Genomic DNA, 24,136 nt, shown 5'->3' on the forward strand with positions numbered 1-24,136 from the left:
TATGTGCTTTCATCCCTAACCCTAACCCTAACCCTTCCGAAAGTCGGAGAAGCTCAAGGTTGGTACCGATCGATGCGCGCTACCCCATTTAGTGGGGGTAGAGCCTACTTGCAAGTCTCTCCGACCTTCACAAAAAAAGTTATTCAAGAATATCTCTTTCTCCTATGTGCTTTCATCCCTAACCCTAACCCTAACCCTTCCGAAAGTCGGAGAAGCTCAAGGATGGTACCGATCGATGCGCGCTACCCCATTTAGTGGGGGTAAAGCCTACTTGCAAGTCTCTCCGACCTTCACAAAAAAAGTTATTCAAGAATATCTCTTTCTCCTATGTGCTTTCATCCCTAACCCTAACCCTAACCCTTCCGAAAGTCGGAGAAGCTCAAGGATGGTACCGATCGATGCGCGCTACCCCATTTAGTGGGGGTAGAGCCTACTTGCAAGTCTCTCCGACCTTCACAAAAAAAGTTATTCAAGAATATCTCCTCAGATTTGGGGGAATTTCGTCGGTCGACCTCTTCCGAAGGTCGTACAAGCTCGGGGATGGTACCAATCGATCCGCAGGACCCAAATTAGTCCAGATGCAACCACTTTCCAAGTCTCTCCGACCTTCACAAAAAAGGTTATTCAAGAATATCTCTTTCTCCTATGTGCTTTCATCCCTAACCCTAACCCTAACCCTTCCGAAAGTTGGAGAAGCTCAAGGATGGTACCGATCGATGCGCGCTACCCCATTTAGTGGGGGTAGAGCCTACTTGCAAGTCTCTCCGACCTTCACAAAAAAAGTTATTCAAGAATATCTCTTTCTCCTATGTGCTTTCATCCCTAACCCTAACCCTAACCCTTCCGAAAGTCGGAGAAGCTCAAGGATGGTACCGATCGATGCGCGCTACCCCATTTAGTGGGGGTAGAGCCTACTTGCAAGTCTCTCCGACCTTCACAAAAAAAGTTTTTCAAGAATATCTCTTTCTCCTATGTGCTTTCATCCCTAACCCTAACCCTAACCCTTCCGAAAGTCGGAGAAGCTCAAGGATGGTACCGATCGATGCGCGCTACCCCATTTAGTGGGGGTAGAGCCTACTTGCAAGTCTCTCCGACCTTCACAAAAAAAGTTATTCAAGAATATCTCTTTCTCCTATGTGCTTTCATCCCTAACCCTAACCCTAACCCTTCCGAAAGTCGGAGAAGCTCAAAGATGGTACCGATCGATGCGCGCTACCCCATTTAGTGGGGGTAGAGCCTACTTGCAAGTCTCTCCGACCTTCACAAAAAAAGTTATTCAAGAATATCTCCTCAGATTTGGGGGAATTTCGTCGGTCGACCTCTTCCGAAGGTCGTACAAGCTCGGGGATGGTACCAATCGATCTGCAGGACCCAAATTAGTCCAGATGCAACCACTTTCCAAGTCTCTCCGACCTTCACAAAAAAAGTTATTCAAGAATATCTCTTTCTCCTATGTGCTTTCATCCCTAACCCTAACCCTAACCCTTCCGAAAGTCGGAGAAGCTCAAGGATGGTACCGATCGATGCGCGCTACCCCATTTAGTGGGGGTAGAGCCTACTTGCAAGTCTCTCCGACCTTCACAAAAAAAGTTATTCAAGAATATCTCTTTCTCCTATGTGCTTTCATCCCTAACCCTAACCCTAACCCTTCCGAAAGTCGGAGAAGCTCAAGGATGGTACCGATCGATGCGCGCTACCCCATTTAGTGGGGGTAGAGCCTACTTGCAAGTCTCTCCGACCTTCACAAAAAAAGTTATTCAAGAATATCTCTTTCTCCTATGTGCTTTCATCCCTAACCCTAACCCTAACCCTTCCGAAAGTCGGAGAAGCTCAAGGATGGTACCGATCGATGCGCGCTACCCCATTTAGTGGGGGTAGAGCCTACTTGCAAGTCTCTCCGACCTTCACAAAAAAAGTTATTCAAGAATATCTCTTTCTCCTATGTGCTTTCATCCCTAACCCTAACCCTAACCCTTCCGAAAGTCGGAGAAGCTCAAGGATGGTACCGATCGATGCGCGCTACCCCATTTAGTGGGGGTAAAGCCTACTTGCAAGTCTCTCCGACCTTCACAAAAAAAGTTATTCAAGAATATCTCTTTCTCCTATGTGCTTTCATCCCTAACCCTAACCCTAACCCTTCCGAAAGTCGGAGAAGCTCAAGGATGGTACCGATCGATGCGCGCTACCCCATTTAGTGGGGGTAGAGCCTACTTGCAAGTCTCTCCGACCTTCACAAAAAAAGTTATTCAAGAATATCTCCTCAGATTTGGGGGAATTTCGTCGGTCGACCTCTTCCGAAGGTCGTACAAGCTCGGGGATGGTACCAATCGATCCGCAGGACCCAAATTAGTCCAGATGCAACCACTTTCCAAGTCTCTCCGACCTTCACAAAAAAAGTTATTCAAGAATATCTCTTTCTCCTATGTGCTTTCATCCCTAACCCTAACCCTAACCCTTCCGAAAGTCGGAAAAGCTCAAGGATGGTACCGATCGATGCGCGCTACCCCATTTAGTGGGGGTAGAGCCTACTTGCAAGTCTCTCCGACCTTCACAAAAAAAGTTATTCAAGAATATCTCTTTCTCCTATGTGCTTTCATCCCTAACCCTAACCCTAACCCTTCCGAAAGTCGGAGAAGCTCAAGGATGGTACCGATCGATGCGCGCTACCCCATTTAGTGGGGGTACAGCCTACTTGCAAGTCTCTCCGACCTTCACAAAAAAAGTTATTCAAGAATATCTCTTTCTCCTATGTGCTTTCATCCCTAACCCTAACCCTAACCCTTCCGAAAGTCGGAGAAGCTCAAAGATGGTACTGATCGATGCGCGCTACCCCATTTAGTGGGGGTAGAGCCTACTTGCAAGTCTCTCCGACCTTCACAAAAAAAGTTATTCAAGAATATCTCCTCAGATTTGGGGGAATTTCGTCGGTCGACCTCTTCCGAAGGTCGTACAAGCTCGGGGATGGTACCAATCGATCCGCAGGACCCAAATTAGTCCAGATGCAACCACTTTCCAAGTCTCTCCGACCTTCACAAAAAAAGTTATTCAAGAATATCTCTTTCTCCTATGTGCTTTCATCCCTAACCCTAACCCTAACCCTTCCGAAAGTCGGAGAAGCTCAAGGATGGTACCGATCGATGCGCGCTACCCCATTTAGTGGGGGTAGAGCCTACTTGCAAGTCTCTCCGACCTTCACAAAAAAAGTTATTCAAGAATATCTCTTTCTCCTATGTGCTTTCATCCCTAACCCTAACCCTAACCCTTCCGAAAGTCGGAGAAGCTCAAGGATGGTACCGATCGATGCGCGCTACCCCATTTAGTGGGGGTAGAGCCTACTTGCAAGTCTCTCCGACCTTCACAAAAAAAGTTATTCAAGAATATCTCTTTCTCCTATGTGCTTTCATCCCTAACCCTAACCCTAACCCTTCCGAAAGTCGGAGAAGCTCAAGGATGGTACCGATCGATGCGCGCTACCCCATTTAGTGGGGGTAGAGCCTACTTGCAAGTCTCTCCGACCTTCACAAAAAAAGTTATTCAAGAATATCTCTTTCTCCTATGTGCTTTCATCCCTAACCCTAACCCTAACCCTTCCGAAAGTCGGAGAAGCTCAAGGATGGTACCGATCGATGCGCGCTACCCCATTTAGTGGGGGTAGAGCCTACTTGCAAGTCTCTCCGACCTTCACAAAAAAAGTTATTCAAGAATATCTCTTTCTCCTATGTGCTTTCATCCCTAACCCTAACCCTAACCCTTCCAAAAGTCGGAGAAGCTCAAGGATGGTACCGATCGATGCGCGCTACCCCATTTAGTGGGGGTAGAGCCTACTTGCAAGTCTCTCCGACCTTCACAAAAAAAGTTATTCAAGAATATCTCCTCAGATTTGGGGGAATTTCGTCGGTCGACCTCTTCCGAAGGTCGTACAAGCTCGGGGATGGTACCAATCGATCCGCAGGACCCAAATTAGTCCAGATGCAACCACTTTCCAAGTCTCTCCGACCTTCACAAAAAAAGTTATTCAAGAATATCTCTTTCTCCTATGTGCTTTCATCCCAAACCCTAACCCTAACCCTTCCGAAAGTCGGAGAAGCTCAAGGATGGTACCGATCGATGCGCGCTACCCCATTTAGTGGGGGTAGAGCCTACTTGCAAGTCTCTCCGACCTTCACAAAAAAAGTTATTCAAGAATATCTCTTTCTCCTATGTGCTTTCATCCCTAACCCTAACCCTAACCCTTCCGAAAGTCGGAGAAGCTCAAGGATGGTACCGATCGATGCGCGCTACCCCATTTAGTGGGGGTAGAGCCTACTTGCAAGTCTCTCCGACCTTCACAAAAAAAGTTATTCAAGAATATCTCTTTCTCCTATGTGCTTTCATCCCTAACCCTAACCCTAACCCTTCCGAAAGTCGGAGAAGCTCAAAGATGGTACCGATCGATGCGCGCTACCCCATTTAGTGGGGGTAGAGCCTACTTGCAAGTCTCTCCGACCTTCACAAAAAAAGTTATTCAAGAATATCTCCTCAGATTTGGGGGAATTTCGTCGGTCGACCTCTTCCGAAGGTCGTACAAGCTCGGGGATGGTACCAATCGATCCGCAGGACCCAAATTAGTCCAGATGCAACCACTTTTCAAGTCTCTCCGACCTTCACAAAAAAAGTTATTCAAGAATATCTCTTTCTCCTATGTGCTTTCATCCCTAACCCTAACCCTTCCGAAAGTCGGAGAAGCTCAAGGATGGTACCGATCGATGCGCGCTACCCCATTTAGTGGGGGTAGAGCCTACTTGCAAGTCTCTCCGACCTTCACAAAAAAAGTTATTCAAGAATATCTCCTCAGATTTGGGGGAATTTCGTCGGTCGACCTTTTCCGAAGGTCGTACAAGCTCGGGGATGGTACCAATCGATCCGCAGGACCCAAATTAGTCCAGATGCAACCACTTTCCAAGTCTCTCCGACCTTCACAAAAAAAGTTATTCAAGAATATCTCTTTCTCCTATGTGCTTTCATCCCTAACCCTAACCCTAACCCTTCCGAAAGTCGGAGAAGCTCAAGGATGGTACCGATCGATGCGCGCTACCCCATTTAGTGGGGGTAGAGCCTACTTGCAAGTCTCTCCGACCTTCACAAAAAAAGTTATTCAAGAATATCTCTTTCTCCTATGTGCTTTCATCCCTAACCCTAACCCTAACCCTTCCGAAAGTCGGAGAAGCTCAAGGATGGTACCGATCGATGCGCGCTACCCCATTTAGTGGGGGTAGAGCCTACTTGCAAGTCTCTCCGACCTTCACAAAAAAAGTTATTCAAGAATATCTCTTTCTCCTATGTGCTTTCATCCCTAACCCTAACCCTAACCCTTCCGAAAGTCGGAGAAGCTCAAGGATGGTACCGATCGATGCGCGCTACCCCATTTAGTGGGGGTAGAGCCTACTTGCAAGTCTCTCCGACCTTCACAAAAAAAGTTATTCAAGAATATCTCTTTCTCCTATGTGCTTTCATCCCTAACCCTAACCCTAACCCTTCCGAAAGTCGGAGAAGCTCAAGGATGGTACCGATCGATGCGCGCTACCCCATTTAGTGGGGGTAAAGCCTACTTGCAAGTCTCTCCGACCTTCACAAAAAAAGTTATTCAAGAATATCTCTTTCTCCTATGTGCTTTCATCCCTAACCCTAACCCTAACCCTTCCGAAAGTCGGAGAAGCTCAAGGATGGTACCGATCGATGTGCGCTACCCCATTTAGTGGGGGTAGAGCCTACTTGCAAGTCTCTCCGACCTTCACAAAAAAAGTTATTCAAGAATATCTCCTCAGATTTGGGGGAATTTCGTCGGTCGACCTCTTTCGAAGGTCGTACAAGCTCGGGGATGGTACCAATCGATCCGCAGGACCCAAATTAGTCCAGATGCAACCACTTTCCAAGTCTCTCCGACCTTCACAAAAAAAGTTATTCAAGAATATCTCTTTCTCCTATGTGCTTTCATCCCTAACCCTAACCCTAACCCTTCCGAAAGTCGGAGAAGCTCAAGGATGGTACCGATCGATGCGCGCTACCCCATTTAGTGGGGGTAGAGCCTACTTGCAAGTCTCTCCGACCTTCACAAAAAAAGTTATTCAAGAATATCTCTTTCTCCTATGTGCTTTCATCCCTAACCCTAACCCTAACCCTTCCGAAAGTCGGAAAAGCTCAAGGATGGTACCGATCGATGCGCGCTACCCCATTTAGTGGGGGTACAGCCTACTTGCAAGTCTCTCCGACCTTCACAAAAAAAGTTATTCAAGAATATCTCTTTCTCCTATGTGCTTTCATCCCTAACCCTAACCCTAACCCTTCCGAAAGTCGGAGAAGCTCAAAGATGGTACTGATCGATGCGCGCTACCCCATTTAGTGGGGGTAGAGCCTACTTGCAAGTCTCTCCGACCTTCACAAAAAAAGTTATTCAAGAATATCTCCTCAGATTTGGGGGAATTTCGTCGGTCGACCTCTTCCGAAGGTCGTACAAGCTCGGGGATGGTACCAATCGATCCGCAGGACCCAAATTAGTCCAGATGCAACCACTTTCCAAGTCTCTCCGACCTTCACAAAAAAAGTTATTCAAGAATATCTCTTTCTCCTATGTGCTTTCATCCCTAACCCTAACCCTAACCCTTCCGAAAGTCGGAGAAGCTCAAGGATGGTACCGATCGATGCGCGTTACCCCATTTAGTGGGGGTAGAGCCTACTTGCAAGTCTTTCCGACCTTCACAAAAAAAGTTATTCAAGAATATCTCTTTCTCCTATGTGCTTTCATCCCTAACCCTAACCCTAACCCTTCCGAAAGTCGGAGAAGCTCAAGGATGGTACCGATCGATGCGCGCTACCCCATTTAGTGGGGGTAGAGCCTACTTGCAAGTCTCTCCGACCTTCACAAAAAAAGTTATTCAAGAATATCTCTTTCTCCTATGTGCTTTCATCCCTAACCCTAACCCTTCCGAAAGTCGGAGAAGCTCAAGGATGGTACCGATCGATGCGCGCTACCCCATTTAGTGGGGGTAGAGCCTACTTGCAAGTCTCTCCGACCTTCACAAAAAAAGTTATTCAAGAATATCTCTTTCTCCTATGTGCTTTCATCCCTAACCCTAACCCTAACCCTTCCGAAAGTCGGAGAAGCTCAAGGATGGTACCGATCGATGCGCGTTACCCCATTTAGTGGGGGTAGAGCCTACTTGCAAGTCTTTCCGACCTTCACAAAAAAAGTTATTCAAGAATATCTCTTTCTCCTATGTGCTTTCATCCCTAACCCTAACCCTAACCCTTCCGAAAGTCGGAGAAGCTCAAGGATGGTACCGATCGATGCGCGCTACCCCATTTAGTGGGGGTAGAGCCTACTTGCAAGTCTCTCCGACCTTCACAAAAAAAGTTATTCAAGAATATCTCTTTCTCCTATGTGCTTTCATCCCTAACCCTAACCCTTCCGAAAGTCGGAGAAGCTCAAGGATGGTACCGATCGATGCGCGCTACCCCATTTAGTGGGGGTAGAGCCTACTTGCAAGTCTCTCCGACCTTCACAAAAAAAGTTATTCAAGAATATCTCTTTCTCCTATGTGCTTTCATCCCTAACCCTAACCCTAACCCTTCCGAAAGTCGGAGAAGCTCAAGGATGGTACCGATCAATGCGCGCTACCCCATTTAGTGGGGGTAGAGCCTACTTGCAAGTCTCTCCGACCTTCACAAAAAAAGTTATTCAAGAATATCTCTTTCTCCTATGTGCTTTCATCCCTAACCCTAACCCTAACCCTTCCGAAAGTCGGAGAAGCTCAAGGATGGTACCGATCGATGCGCGCTACCCCATTTAGTGGGGGTAGAGCCTACTTGCAAGTCTCTCCGACCTTCACAAAAAAAGTTATTCAAGAATATCTCTTTCTCCTATGTGCTTTCATCCCTAACCCTAACCCTAACCCTTCCGAAAGTCGGAGAAGCTCAAGGATGGTACCGATCGATGCGCGCTACCCCATTTAGTGGGGGTAGAGCCTACTTGCAAGTCTCTCCGACCTTCACAAAAAAAGTTATTCAAGAATATCTCTTTCTCCTATGTGCTTTCATCCCTAACCCTAACCCTAACCCTTCCGAAAGTCGGAGAAGCTCAAGGATGGTACCGATCGATGCGCGCTACCCTATTTAGTGGGGGTAGAGCCTACTTGCAAGTCTCTCCGACCTTCACAAAAAAAGTTATTCAAGAATATCTCTTTCTCCTATGTGCTTTCATCCCTAACCCTAACCCTAACCCTTCCGAAAGTCGGAGAAGCTCAAGGATGGTACCGATCGATGCGCGCTACCCCATTTAGTGGGGGTAGAGCCTACTTGCAAGTCTCTCCGACCTTCACAAAAAAAGTTATTCAAGAATATCTCTTTCTCCTATGTGCTTTCATCCCTAACCCTAACCCTAACCCTTCCGAAAGTCGGAGAAGCTCAAGGATGGTACCGATCGATGCGCGCTACCCCATTTAGTGGGGGTAGAGCCTACTTGCAAGTCTCTCCGACCTTCACAAAAAAAGTTATTCAAGAATATCTCTTTCTCCTATGTGCTTTCATCCCTAACCCTAACCCTAACCCTTCCGAAAGTCGGAGAAGCTCAAGGATGGTACCGATCGATGCGCGCTACCCCATTTAGTGGGGGTAGAGCCTACTTGCAAGTCTCTCCGACCTTCACAAAAAAAGTTATTCAAGAATATCTCTTTCTCCTATGTGCTTTCATCCCTAACCCTAACCCTAACCCTTCCGAAAGTCGGAGAAGCTCAAGGATGGTACCGATCGATGCGCGCTACCCCATTTAGTGGGGGTAGAGCCTACTTGCAAGTCTCTCCGACCTTCACAAAAAAAGTTATTCAAGAATATCTCCTCAGATTTGGGGGAATTTCGTCGGTCGACCTCTTCCGAAGGTCGTACAAGCTCGGGGATGGTACCAATCGATCCGCAGGACCCAAATTAGTCCAGATGCAACCACTTTCCAAGTCTCTCCGACCTTCACAAAAAAAGTTATTCAAGAATATCTCTTTCTCCTATGTGCTTTCATCCCTAACCCTAACCCTAACCCTTCCGAAAGTCGGAGAAGCTCAAGGATGGTACCGATCGATGCGCGCTACCCCATTTAGTGGGGGTAGAGCCTACTTGCAAGTCTCTCCGACCTTCACAAAAAAAGTTATTCAAGAATATCTCTTTCTCCTATGTGCTTTCATCCCTAACCCTAACCCTAACCCTTCCGAAAGTCGGAGAAGCTCAAGGATGGTACCGATCGATGCGCGCTACCCCATTTAGTGGGGGTAGAGCCTACTTGCAAGTCTCTCCGACCTTCACAAAAAAAGTTATTCAAGAATATCTCTTTCTCCTATGTGCTTTCATCCCTAACCCTAACCCTAACCCTTCCGAAAGTCGGAGAAGCTCAAGGATGGTACCGATCGATGCGCGCTACCCCATTTAGTGGGGGTAGAGCCTACTTGCAAGTCTCTCCGACCTTCACAAAAAAAGTTATTCAAGAATATCTCTTTCTCCTATGTGCTTTCATCCCTAACCCTAACCCTAACCCTTCCGAAAGTCGGAGAAGCTCAAAGATGGTACCGATCGATGCGCGCTACCCCATTTAGTGGGGGTAGAGCCTACTTGCAAGTCTCTCCGACCTTCACAAAAAAAGTTATTCAAGAATATCTCCTCAGATTTGGGGGAATTTCGTCGGTCGACCTCTTCCGAAGGTCGTACAAGCTCGGGGATGGTACCAATCGATCCGCAGGACCCAAATTAGTCCAGATGCAACCACTTTCCAAGTCTCTCAGACCTTCACAAAAAAAGTTATTCAAGAATATCTCTTTCTCCTATGTGCTTTCATCCCTAACCCTAACCCTTCCGAAAGTCGGAGAAGCTCAAGGATGGTACCGATCGATGCGCGCTACCCCATTTAGTGGGGGTAGAGCCTACTTGCAAGTCTCTCCGACCTTCACAAAAAAAGTTATTCAAGAATATCTCTTTCTCCTATGTGCTTTCATCCCTAACCCTAACCCTTCCGAAAGTCGGAGAAGCTCAAGGATGGTACCGATCGATGCGCGCTACCCCATTTAGTGGGGGTAGAGCCTACTTGCAAGTCTCTCCGACCTTCACAAAAAAAGTTATTCAAGAATATCTCTTTCTCCTATGTGCTTTCATCCCTAACCCTAACCCTAACCCTTCCGAAAGTCGGAGAAGCTCAAGGATGGTACCGATCGATGCGCGCTACCCCATTTAGTGGGGGTAGAGCCTACTTGCAAGTCTCTCCGACCTTCACAAAAAAAGTTATTCAAGAATATCTCTTTCTCCTATGTGCTTTCATCCCTAACCCTAACCCTAACCCTTCCGAAAGTCGGAGAAGCTCAAAGATGGTACCGATCGATGCGCGCTACCCCATTTAGTGGGGGTAGAGCCTACTTGCAAGTCTCTCCGACCTTCACAAAAAAAGTTATTCAAGAATATCTCTTTCTCCTATGTGCTTTCATCCCTAACCCTAACCCTAACCCTTCCGAAAGTCGGAGAAGCTCAAGGATGGTACCGATCGATGCGCGCTACCCCATTTAGTGGGGGTAGAGCCTACTTGCAAGTCTCTCCGACCTTCACAAAAAAAGTTATTCAAGAATATCTCTTTCTCCTATGTGCTTTCATCCCTAACCCTAACCCTAACCCTTCCGAAAGTCGGAGAAGCTCAAGGATGGTACCGATCGATGCGCGCTACCCCATTTAGTGGGGGTAGAGCCTACTTGCAAGTCTCTCCGACCTTCACAAAAAAAGTTATTCAAGAATATCTCTTTCTCCTATGTGCTTTCATCCCTAACCCTAACCCTAACCCTTCCGAAAGTCGGAGAAGCTCAAGGATGGTACCGATCGATGCGCGCTACCCCATTTAGTGGGGGTAGAGCCTACTTGCAAGTCTCTCCGACCTTCACAAAAAAAGTTATTCAAGAATATCTCTTTCTCCTATGTGCTTTCATCCCTAACCCTAACCCTAACCCTTCCGAAAGTCGGAGAAGCTCAAGGATGGTACCGATCGATGCGCGCTACCCCATTTAGTGGGGGTAGAGCCTACTTGCAAGTCTCTCCGACCTTCACAAAAAAAGTTATTCAAGAATATCTCTTTCTCCTATGTGCTTTCATCCCTAACCCTAACCCTAACCCTTCCGAAAGTCGGAGAAGCTCAAGGATGGTACCGATCGATGCGCGCTACCCCATTTAGTGGGGGTAGAGCCTACTTGCAAGTCTCTCCGACCTTCACAAAAAAAGTTATTCAAGAATATCTCTTTCTCCTATGTGCTTTCATCCCTAACCCTAACCCTAACCCTTCCAAAAGTCGGAGAAGCTCAAGGATGGTACCGATCGATGCGCGCTACCCCATTTAGTGGGGGTAGAGCCTACTTGCAAGTCTCTCCGACCTTCACAAAAAAAGTTATTCAAGAATATCTCCTCAGATTTGGGGGAATTTCGTCGGTCGACCTCTTCCGAAGGTCGTACAAGCTCGGGGATGGTACCAATCGATCCGCAGGACCCAAATTAGTCCAGATGCAACCACTTTCCAAGTCTCTCCGACCTTCACAAAAAAAGTTATTCAAGAATATCTCTTTCTCCTATGTGCTTTCATCCCAAACCCTAACCCTAACCCTTCCGAAAGTCGGAGAAGCTCAAGGATGGTACCGATCGATGCGCGCTACCCCATTTAGTGGGGGTAGAGCCTACTTGCAAGTCTCTCCGACCTTCACAAAAAAAGTTATTCAAGAATATCTCTTTCTCCTATGTGCTTTCATCCCTAACCCTAACCCTAACCCTTCCGAAAGTCGGAGAAGCTCAAGGATGGTACCGATCGATGCGCGCTACCCCATTTAGTGGGGGTAGAGCCTACTTGCAAGTCTCTCCGACCTTCACAAAAAAAGTTATTCAAGAATATCTCTTTCTCCTATGTGCTTTCATCCCTAACCCTAACCCTAACCCTTCCGAAAGTCGGAGAAGCTCAAAGATGGTACCGATCGATGCGCGCTACCCCATTTAGTGGGGGTAGAGCCTACTTGCAAGTCTCTCCGACCTTCACAAAAAAAGTTATTCAAGAATATCTCCTCAGATTTGGGGGAATTTCGTCGGTCGACCTCTTCCGAAGGTCGTACAAGCTCGGGGATGGTACCAATCGATCCGCAGGACCCAAATTAGTCCAGATGCAACCACTTTTCAAGTCTCTCCGACCTTCACAAAAAAAGTTATTCAAGAATATCTCTTTCTCCTATGTGCTTTCATCCCTAACCCTAACCCTTCCGAAAGTCGGAGAAGCTCAAGGATGGTACCGATCGATGCGCGCTACCCCATTTAGTGGGGGTAGAGCCTACTTGCAAGTCTCTCCGACCTTCACAAAAAAAGTTATTCAAGAATATCTCCTCAGATTTGGGGGAATTTCGTCGGTCGACCTTTTCCGAAGGTCGTACAAGCTCGGGGATGGTACCAATCGATCCGCAGGACCCAAATTAGTCCAGATGCAACCACTTTCCAAGTCTCTCCGACCTTCACAAAAAAAGTTATTCAAGAATATCTCTTTCTCCTATGTGCTTTCATCCCTAACCCTAACCCTAACCCTTCCGAAAGTCGGAGAAGCTCAAGGATGGTACCGATCGATGCGCGCTACCCCATTTAGTGGGGGTAGAGCCTACTTGCAAGTCTCTCCGACCTTCACAAAAAAAGTTATTCAAGAATATCTCTTTCTCCTATGTGCTTTCATCCCTAACCCTAACCCTAACCCTTCCGAAAGTCGGAGAAGCTCAAGGATGGTACCGATCGATGCGCGCTACCCCATTTAGTGGGGGTAGAGCCTACTTGCAAGTCTCTCCGACCTTCACAAAAAAAGTTATTCAAGAATATCTCTTTCTCCTATGTGCTTTCATCCCTAACCCTAACCCTAACCCTTCCGAAAGTCGGAGAAGCTCAAGGATGGTACCGATCGATGCGCGCTACCCCATTTAGTGGGGGTAGAGCCTACTTGCAAGTCTCTCCGACCTTCACAAAAAAAGTTATTCAAGAATATCTCTTTCTCCTATGTGCTTTCATCCCTAACCCTAACCCTAACCCTTCCGAAAGTCGGAGAAGCTCAAGGATGGTACCGATCGATGCGCGCTACCCCATTTAGTGGGGGTAAAGCCTACTTGCAAGTCTCTCCGACCTTCACAAAAAAAGTTATTCAAGAATATCTCTTTCTCCTATGTGCTTTCATCCCTAACCCTAACCCTAACCCTTCCGAAAGTCGGAGAAGCTCAAGGATGGTACCGATCGATGCGCGCTACCCCATTTAGTGGGGGTAGAGCCTACTTGCAAGTCTCTCCGACCTTCACAAAAAAAGTTATTCAAGAATATCTCCTCAGATTTGGGGGAATTTCGTCGGTCGACCTCTTTCGAAGGTCGTACAAGCTCGGGGATGGTACCAATCGATCCGCAGGACCCAAATTAGTCCAGATGCAACCACTTTCCAAGTCTCTCCGACCTTCACAAAAAAAGTTATTCAAGAATATCTCTTTCTCCTATGTGCTTTCATCCCTAACCCTAACCCTAACCCTTCCGAAAGTCGGAGAAGCTCAAGGATGGTACCGATCGATGCGCGCTACCCCATTTAGTGGGGGTAGAGCCTACTTGCAAGTCTCTCCGACCTTCACAAAAAAAGTTATTCAAGAATATCTCTTTCTCCTATGTGCTTTCATCCCTAACCCTAACCCTAACCCTTCCGAAAGTCGGAAAAGCTCAAGGATGGTACCGATCGATGCGCGCTACCCCATTTAGTGGGGGTACAGCCTACTTGCAAGTCTCTCCGACCTTCACAAAAAAAGTTATTCAAGAATATCTCTTTCTCCTATGTGCTTTCATCCCTAACCCTAACCCTAACCCTTCCGAAAGTCGGAGAAGCTCAAAGATGGTACTGATCGATGCGCGCTACCCCATTTAGTGGGGGTAGAGCCTACTTGCAAGTCTCTCCGACCTTCACAAAAAAAGTTATTCAAGAATATCTCCTCAGATTTGGGGGAATTTCGTCGGTCGACCTCTTCCGAAGGTCGTACAAGCTCGGGGATGGTACCAATCGATCCGCAGGACCCAAATTAGTCCAGATGCAACCACTTTCCAAGTCTCTCCGACCTTCACAAAAAAAGTTATTCAAGAATATCTCTTTCTCCTATGTGCTTTCATCCCTAACCCTAACCCTAACCCTTCCGAAAGTCGGAGAAGCTCAAGGATGGTACCGATCGATGCGCGTTACCCCATTTAGTGGGGGTAGAGCCTACTTGCAAGTCTTTCCGACCTTCACAAAAAAAGTTATTCAAGAATATCTCTTTCTCCTATGTGCTTTCATCCCTAACCCTAACCCTAACCCTTCCGAAAGTCGGAGAAGCTCAAGGATGGTACCGATCGATGCGCGCTACCCCATTTAGTGGGGGTAGAGCCTACTTGCAAGTCTCTCCGACCTTCACAAAAAAAGTTATTCAAGAATATCTCTTTCTCCTATGTGCTTTCATCCCTAACCCTAACCCTTCCGAAAGTCGGAGAAGCTCAAGGATGGTACCGATCGATGCGCGCTACCCCATTTAGTGGGGGTAGAGCCTACTTGCAAGTCTCTCCGACCTTCACAAAAAAAGTTATTCAAGAATATCTCTTTCTCCTATGTGCTTTCATCCCTAACCCTAACCCTAACCCTTCCGAAAGTCGGAGAAGCTCAAGGATGGTACCGATCAATGCGCGCTACCCCATTTAGTGGGGGTAGAGCCTACTTGCAAGTCTCTCCGACCTTCACAAAAAAAGTTATTCAAGAATATCTCTTTCTCCTATGTGCTTTCATCCCTAACCCTAACCCTAACCCTTCCGAAAGTCGGAGAAGCTCAAGGATGGTACCGATCGATGCGCGCTACCCCATTTAGTGGGGGTAGAGCCTACTTGCAAGTCTCTCCGACCTTCACAAAAAAAGTTATTCAAGAATATCTCTTTCTCCTATGTGCTTTCATCCCTAACCCTAACCCTAACCCTTCCGAAAGTCGGAGAAGCTCAAGGATGGTACCGATCGATGCGCGCTACCCCATTTAGTGGGGGTAGAGCCTACTTGCAAGTCTCTCCGACCTTCACAAAAAAAGTTATTCAAGAATATCTCTTTCTCCTATGTGCTTTCATCCCTAACCCTAACCCTAACCCTTCCGAAAGTCGGAGAAGCTCAAGGATGGTACCGATCGATGCGCGCTACCCTATTTAGTGGGGGTAGAGCCTACTTGCAAGTCTCTCCGACCTTCACAAAAAAAGTTATTCAAGAATATCTCTTTCTCCTATGTGCTTTCATCCCTAACCCTAACCCTAACCCTTCCGAAAGTCGGAGAAGCTCAAGGATGGTACCGATCGATGCGCGCTACCCCATTTAGTGGGGGTAGAGCCTACTTGCAAGTCTCTCCGACCTTCACAAAAAAAGTTATTCAAGAATATCTCTTTCTCCTATGTGCTTTCATCCCTAACCCTAACCCTAACCCTTCCGAAAGTCGGAGAAGCTCAAGGATGGTACCGATCGATGCGCGCTACCCCATTTAGTGGGGGTAGAGCCTACTTGCAAGTCTCTCCGACCTTCACAAAAAAAGTTATTCAAGAATATCTCTTTCTCCTATGTGCTTTCATCCCTAACCCTAACCCTAACCCTTCCGAAAGTCGGAGAAGCTCAAGGATGGTACCGATCGATGCGCGCTACCCCATTTAGTGGGGGTAGAGCCTACTTGCAAGTCTCTCCGACCTTCACAAAAAAAGTTATTCAAGAATATCTCTTTCTCCTATGTGCTTTCATCCCTAACCCTAACCCTAACCCTTCCGAAAGTCGGAGAAGCTCAAGGATGGTACCGATCGATGCGCGCTACCCCATTTAGTGGGGGTAGAGCCTACTTGCAAGTCTCTCCGACCTTCACAAAAAAAGTTATTCAAGAATATCTCCTCAGATTTGGGGGAATTTCGTCGGTCGACCTCTTCCGAAGGTCGTACAAGCTCGGGGATGGTACCAATCGATCCGCAGGACCCAAATTAGTCCAGATGCAACCACTTTCCAAGTCTCTCCGACCTTCACAAAAAAAGTTATTCAAGAATATCTCTTTCTCCTATGTGCTTTCATCCCTAACCCTAACCCTAACCCTTCCGAAAGTCGGAGAAGCTCAAGGATGGTACCGATCGATGCGCGCTACCCCATTTAGTGGGGGTAGAGCCTACTTGCAAGTCTCTCCGACCTTCACAAAAAAAGTTATTCAAGAATATCTCTTTCTCCTATGTGCTTTCATCCCTAACCCTAACCCTAACCCTTCCGAAAGTCGGAGAAGCTCAAGGATGGTACCGATCGATGCGCGCTACCCCATTTAGTGGGGGTAGAGCCTACTTGCAAGTCTCTCCGACCTTCACAAAAAAAGTTATTCAAGAATATCTCTTTCTCCTATGTGCTTTCATCCCTAACCCTAACCCTAACCCTTCCGAAAGTCGGAGAAGCTCAAGGATGGTACCGATCGATGCGCGCTACCCCATTTAGTGGGGGTAGAGCCTACTTGCAAGTCTCTCCGACCTTCACAAAAAAAGTTATTCAAGAATATCTCTTTCTCCTATGTGCTTTCATCCCTAACCCTAACCCTAACCCTTCCGAAAGTCGGAGAAGCTCAAAGATGGTACCGATCGATGCGCGCTACCCCATTTAGTGGGGGTAGAGCCTACTTGCAAGTCTCTCCGACCTTCACAAAAAAAGTTATTCAAGAATATCTCCTCAGATTTGGGGGAATTTCGTCGGTCGACCTCTTCCGAAGGTCGTACAAGCTCGGGGATGGTACCAATCGATCCGCAGGACCCAAATTAGTCCAGATGCAACCACTTTCCAAGTCTCTCAGACCTTCACAAAAAAAGTTATTCAAGAATATCTCTTTCTCCTATGTGCTTTCATCCCTAACCCTAACCCTTCCGAAAGTCGGAGAAGCTCAAGGATGGTACCGATCGATGCGCGCTACCCCATTTAGTGGGGGTAGAGCCTACTTGCAAGTCTCTCCGACCTTCACAAAAAAAGTTATTCAAGAATATCTCTTTCTCCTATGTGCTTTCATCCCTAACCCTAACCCTTCCGAAAGTCGGAGAAGCTCAAGGATGGTACCGATCGATGCGCGCTACCCCATTTAGTGGGGGTAGAGCCTACTTGCAAGTCTCTCCGACCTTCACAAAAAAAGTTATTCAAGAATATCTCTTTCTCCTATGTGCTTTCATCCCTAACCCTAACCCTAACCCTTCCGAAAGTCGGAGAAGCTCAAGGATGGTACCGATCGATGCGCGCTACCCCATTTAGTGGGGGTAGAGCCTACTTGCAAGTCTCTCCGACCTTCACAAAAAAAGTTATTCAAGAATATCTCTTTCTCCTATGTGCTTTCATCCCTAACCCTAACCCTAACCCTTCCGAAAGTCGGAGAAGCTCAAAGATGGTACCGATCGATGCGCGCTACCCCATTTAGTGGGGGTAGAGCCTACTTGCAAGTCTCTCCGACCTTCACAAAAAAAGTTATTCAAGAATATCTCTTTCTCCTATGTGCTTTCATCCCTAACCCTAACCCTAACCCTTCCGAAAGTCGGAGAAGCTCAAGGATGGTACCGATCGATGCGCGCTACCCCATTTAGTGGGGGTAGAGCCTACTTGCAAGTCTCTCCGACCTTCACAAAAAAAGTTATTCAAGAATATCTCTTTCTCCTATGTGCTTTCATCCCTAACCCTAACCCTAACCCTTCCGAAAGTCGGAGAAGCTCAAGGATGGTACCGATCGATGCGCGCTACCCCATTTAGTGGGGGTAGAGCCTACTTGCAAGTCTCTCCGACCTTCACAAAAAAAGTTATTCAAGAATATCTCCTCAGATTTGGGGGAATTTCGTTGGTCGACCTCTTCCGAAGGTCGTACAAGCTCGGGGATGGTACCAATCGATCCGCAGGACCCAAATTAGTCCAGATGCAACCACTTTCCAAGTCTCTCCGACCTTCACAAAAAAAGTTATTCAAGAATATCTCTTTCTCCTATGTGCTTTCATCCCTAACCCTAACCCTAACCCTTCCGAAAGTCGGAGAAGCTCAAGGATGGTACCGATCGATGCGTGCTACCCCATTTAGTGGGGGTAGAGCCTACTTGCAAGTCTCTCCGACCTTCACAAAAAAAGTTATTCAAGAATATCTCCTCAGATTTGGGGGAATTTCGTCGGTCGACCTCTTCCGAAGGTCGTACAAGCTTGGGGATGGTACCAATCGATCCGCAGGACCCAAATTAGTCCAGATGCAACCACTTTCCAAGTCTCTCCGACCTTCACAAAAAAAGTTATTCAAGAATATCTCTTTCTCCTATGTGCTTTCATCCCTAACCCTAACCCTAACCCTTCCGAAAGTCGGAGAAGCTCAAGGATGGTACCGATCGATGCGCGCTACCCCATTTAGTGGGGGTAGAGCCTACTTGCAAGTCTCTCCGACCTTCACAAAAAAAGTTATTCAAGAATATCTCTTTCTCCTATGTGCTTTCATCCCTAACCCTAACCCTAACCCTTCCGAAAGTCGGAGAAGCTCAAGGATGGTACCGATCGATGCGCGCTACCCCATTTAGTGGGGGTAGAGCCTACTTGCAAGTCTCTCCGACCTTCACAAAAAAAGTTATTCAAGAATATCTCTTTCTCCTATGTGCTTTCATCCCTAACCCTAACCCTAACCCTTCCGAAAGTCGGAGAAGCTCAAAGATGGTACCGATCGATGCGCGCTACCCCATTTAGTGGGGGTAGAGCCTACTTGCAAGTCTCTCCGACCTTCACAAAAAAAGTTATTCAAGAATATCTCCTCAGATTTGGGGGAATTTCGTCGGTCGACCTCTTCCGAAGGTCGTACAAGCTCGGGGATGGTACCAATCGATCCGCAGGACCCAAATTAGTCCAGATGCAACCACTTTCCAAGTCTCTCCGACCTTCACAAAAAAAGTTATTCAAGAATATCTCTTTCTCCTATGTGCTTTCATCCCTAACCCTAACCCTAACCCTTCCGAAAGTCGGAAAGCTCAAGGATGGTACCGATCGATGCGCGCTACCCCATTTAGTGGGGGTAGAGCCTACTTGCAAGTCTGTCCGACCTTCACAAAAAAAGTTATTCAAGAATATCTCTTTCTCCTATGTGCTTTCATCCCTAACCCTAACCCTAACCCTTCCGAAAGTCGGAGAAGCTCAAGGATGGTACCGATCGATGCGCGCTACCCCATTTAGTGGGGGTAGAGCCTACTTGCAAGTCTCTCCGACCTTCACAAAAAAAGTTATTCAAGAATATCTCTTTCTCCTATGTGCTTTCATCCCTAACCCTAACCCTAACCCTTCCGAAAGTCGGAGAAGCTCAAGGATGGTACCGATCGATGCGCGCTACCCCATTTAGTGGGGGTAGAGCCTACTTGCAAGTCTCTCCGACCTTCACAAAAAAAGTTATTCAAGAATATCTCTTTCTCCTATGTGCTTTCATCCCTAACCCTAACCCTAACCCTTCCGAAAGTCGGAGAAGCTCAAGGATGGTACCGATCGATGCGCGCTACCCCATTTAGTGGGGGTAGAGCCTACTTGCAAGTCTCTCCGACCTTCACAAAAAAAGTTATTCAAGAATATCTCTTTCTCCTATGTGCTTTCATCCCTAACCCTAACCCTAACCCTTCCGAAAGTCGGAGAAGCTCAAGGATAGTACCGATCGATGCGCGCTACCCCATTTAGTGGGGGTAGAGCCTACTTGCAAGTCTCTCCGACCTTCACAAAAAAAGTTATTCAAGAATATCTCTTTCTCCTATGTGCTTTCATCCCTAACCCTAACCCTAACCCTTCCAAAAGTCGGAGAAGCTCAAGGATGGTACCGATCGATGCGCGCTACCCCATTTAGTGGGGGTAGAGCCTACTTGCAAGTCTCTCCGACCTTCACAAAAAAAGTTATTCAAGAATATCTCTTTCTCCTATGTGCTTTCATCCCTAACCCTAACCCTTCCGAAAGTCGGAGAAGCTCAAGGATGGTACCGATCGATGCGCGCTACCCCATTTAGTGGGGGTAGAGCCTACTTGCAAGTCTCTCCGACCTTCACAAAAAAAGTTATTCAAGAATATCTCTTTCTCCTATGTGCTTTCATCCCTAACCCTAACCCTAACCCTTCCGAAAGTCGGAGAAGCTCAAGGATGGTACCGATCGATGCGCGCTACCCCATTTAGTGGGGGTAGAGCCTACTTGCAAGTCTCTCCGACCTTCACAAAAAAAGTTATTCAAGAATATCTCCTCAGATTTGGGGGAATTTCGTCGGTCGACCTCTTCCGAAGGTCGTACAAGCTCGGGGATGGTACCAATCGATCCGCAGGACCCAAATTAGTCCAGATGCAACCACTTTCCAAGTCTCTCCGACCTTCACAAAAAAAGTTATTCAAGAATATCTCTTTCTCCTATGTGCTTTCATCCCTAACCCTAACCCTAACCCTTCCGAAAGTCGGAGAAGCTCAAGGATGGTACCGATCGATGCGCGCTACCCCATTTAGTGGGGGTAGAGCCTACTTGCAAGTCTCTCCGACCTTCACAAAAAAAGTTATTCAAGAATATCTCTTTCTCCTATGTGCTTTCATCCCTAACCCTAACCCTAACCCTTCCGAAAGTCGGAGAAGCTCAAGGATGGTACCGATCGATGCGCGCTACCCCATTTAGTGGGGGTAGAGCCTACTTGCAAGTCTCTCCGACCTTCACAAAAAAAGTTATTCAAGAATATCTCTTTCTCCTATGTGCTTTCATCCCTAACCCTAACCCTAACCCTTCCGAAAGTCGGAGAAGCTCAAGGATGGTACCGATCGATGCGCGCTACCCCATTTAGTGGGGGTAGAGCCTACTTGCAAGTCTCTCCGACCTTCACAAAAAAAGTTATTCAAGAATATCTCTTTCTCCTATGTGCTTTCATCCCTAACCCTAACCCTAACCCTTCCGAAAGTCGGAGAAGCTCAAGGATGGTACCGATCGATGCGCGCTACCCCATTTAGTGGGGGTAGAGCCTACTTGCAAGTCTCTCCGACCTTCACAAAAAAAGTTATTCAAGAATATCTCTTTCTCCTATGTGCTTTCATCCCTAACCCTAACCCTAACCCTTCCGAAAGTCGGAGAAGCTCAAGGATGGTACCGATCGATGCGCGCTACCCCATTTAGTGGGGGTAGAGCCTACTTGCAAGTCTCTCCGACCTTCACAAAAAAAGTTATTCAAGAATATCTCCTCAGATTTGGGGGAATTTCGTCGGTCGACCTCTTTCGAAGGTCGTACAAGCTCGGGAATGGTACCAATCGATCCGCAGGACCCAAATTAGTCCAGATGCAACCACTTTCCAAGTCTCTCCGACCTTCACAAAAAAAGTTATTCAAGAATATCTCTTTCTCCTATGTGCTTTCATCCCTAACCCTAACCCTAACCCTTCCGAAAGTCGGAGAAGCTCAAGGATGGTACCGATCGATGCGCGCTACCCCATTTAGTGGGGGTAGAGCCTACTTGCAAGTCTCTCCGACCTTCACAAAAAAAGTTATTCAAGAATATCTCTTTCTCCTATGTGCTTTCATCCCTAACCCTAACCCTAACCCTTCCGAAAGTCGGAGAAGCTCAAGGATGGTACCGATCGATGCGCGCTACCCCATTTAGTGGGGGTAGAGCCTACTTGCAAGTCTCTCCGACCTTCACAAAAAAAGTTATTCAAGAATATCTCTTTCTCCTATGTGCTTTCATCCCTAACCCTAACCCTAACCCTTCCGAAAGTCGGAGAAGCTCAAGGATGGTACCGATCGATGCGCGCTACCCCATTTAGTGGGGGTATAGCCTACTTGCAAGTCTCTCCGACCTTCACAAAAAAAGTTATTCAAGAATATCTCCTCAGATTTGGGGGAATTTCGTCGGTCGACCTCTTCCGAAGGTCGTACAAGCTCGGGGATGGTACCAATCGATCCGCAGGACCCAAATTAGTCCAGATGCAACCACTTTCCAAGTCTCTCCGACCTTCACAAAAAAAGTTATTCAAGAATATCTCTTTCTCCTATGTGCTTTCATCCCTAACCCTAACCCTAACCCTTCCGAAAGTCGGAGAAGCTCAAGGATGGTACCGATCGATGCGCGCTACCCCATTTAGTGGGGGTAGAGCCTACTTGCAAGTCTCTCCGACCTTCACAAAAAAAGTTATTCAAGAATATCTCCTCAGATTTGGGGGAATTTCGTCGGTCGACCTCTTCCGAAGGTCGTACAAGCTCGGGAATGGTACCAATCGATCCGCAGGACCCAAATTAGTCCAGATGCAACCACTTTCCAAGTCTCTCCGACCTTCACAAAAAAAGTTATTCAAGAATATCTCTTTCTCCTATGTGCTTTCATCCCTAACCCTAACCCTAACCCTTCCGAAAGTCGGAGAAGCTCAAGGATGGTACCGATCGATGCGCGCTACCCCATTTAGTGGGGGTAGAGCCTACTTGCAAGTCTCTCCGACCTTCACAAAAAAAGTTATTCAAGAATATCTCTTTCTCCTATGTGCTTTCATCCCTAACCCTAACCCTAACCCTTCCGAAAGTCGGAGAAGCTCAAGGATGGTACCGATCGATGCGCGCTACCCCATTTAGTGGGGGTAGAGCCTACTTGCAAGTCTCTCCGACCTTCACAAAAAAAGTTATTCAAGAATATCTCTTTCTCCTATGTGCTTTCATCCCTAACCCTAACCCTAACCCTTCCGAAAGTCGGAGAAGCTCAAGGATGGTACCGATCGATGCGCGCTACCCCATTTAGTGGGGGTAGAGCCTACTTGCAAGTCTCTCCGACCTTCACAAAAAAAGTTATTCAAGAATATCTCCTCAGATTTGGGGGAATTTCGTCGGTCGACCTCTTCCGAAGGTCGTACAAGCTCGGGGATGGTACCAATCGATCCGCAGGACCCAAATTAGTCCAGATGCAACCACTTTCCAAGTCTCTCCGACCTTCACAAAAAAAGTTATTCAAGAATATCTCTTTCTCCTATGTGCTTTCATCCCTAACCCTAACCCTAACCCTTCCGAAAGTCGGAGAAGCTCAAAGATGGTACCGATCGATGCGCGCTACTCCATTTAGTGGGGGTAGAGCCTACTTGCAAGTCTCTCCGACCTTCACAAAAAAAGTTATTCAAGAATATCTCTTTCTCCTATGTGCTTTCATCCCTAACCCTAACCCTAACCCTTCCGAAAGTCGGAGAAGCTCAAGGATGGTACCGATCGATGTGCGCTACCCCATTTAGTGGGGGTAGAGCCTACTTGCAAGTCTCTCCGACCTTCACAAAAAAAGTTATTCAAGAATATCTCTTTCTCCTATGTGCTTTCATCCCTAACCCTAACCCTAACCCTTCCGAAAGTCGGAGAAGCTCAAGGATGGTACCGATCGATGCGCGCTACCCCATTTAGTGGGGGTAGAGCCTACTTGCAAGTCTCTCCGACCTTCACAAAAAAAGTTATTCAAGAATATCTCTTTCTCCTATGTGCTTTCATCCCTAACCCTAACCCTAACCCTTCCGAAAGTCGGAGAAGCTCAAGGATGGTACCGATCGATGCGCGCTACCCCATTTAGTGGGGGTAGAGCCTACTTGCAAGTCTCTCCGACCTTCACAAAAAAAGTTATTCAAGAATATCTCCTCAGATTTGGGGGAATTTCGTCGGTCGACCTCTTCCGAAGGTCGTACAAGCTCGGGGATGGTACCAATCGATCCGCAGGACCCAAATTAGTCCAGATGCAACCACTTTCCAAGTCTCTCCGACCTTCACAAAAAAAGTTATTCAAGAATATCTCTTTCTCCTATGTGCTTTCATCCCTAACCCTAACCCTAACCCTTCCGAAAGTCGGAGAAGCTCAAGGATGGTACCGATCGATGCGCGCTACCCCATTTAGTGGGGGTAGAGCCTACTTGCAAGTCTCTCCGACCTTCACAAAAAAAGTTATTCAAGAATATCTCTTTCTCCTATGTGCTTTCATCCCTAACCCTAACCCTAACCCTTCCGAAAGTCGGAGAAGCTCAAGGATGGTACCGATCGATGCGCGCTACCCCATTTAGTGGGGGTAGAGCCTACTTGCAAGTCTCTCCGACC

Source organism: Limanda limanda, unplaced genomic scaffold (assembly GCF_963576545.1).
Source record: "Limanda limanda unplaced genomic scaffold, fLimLim1.1 SCAFFOLD_53, whole genome shotgun sequence".
In the NCBI taxonomy this organism is placed as follows: domain Eukaryota; kingdom Metazoa; phylum Chordata; class Actinopteri; order Pleuronectiformes; family Pleuronectidae; genus Limanda; species Limanda limanda.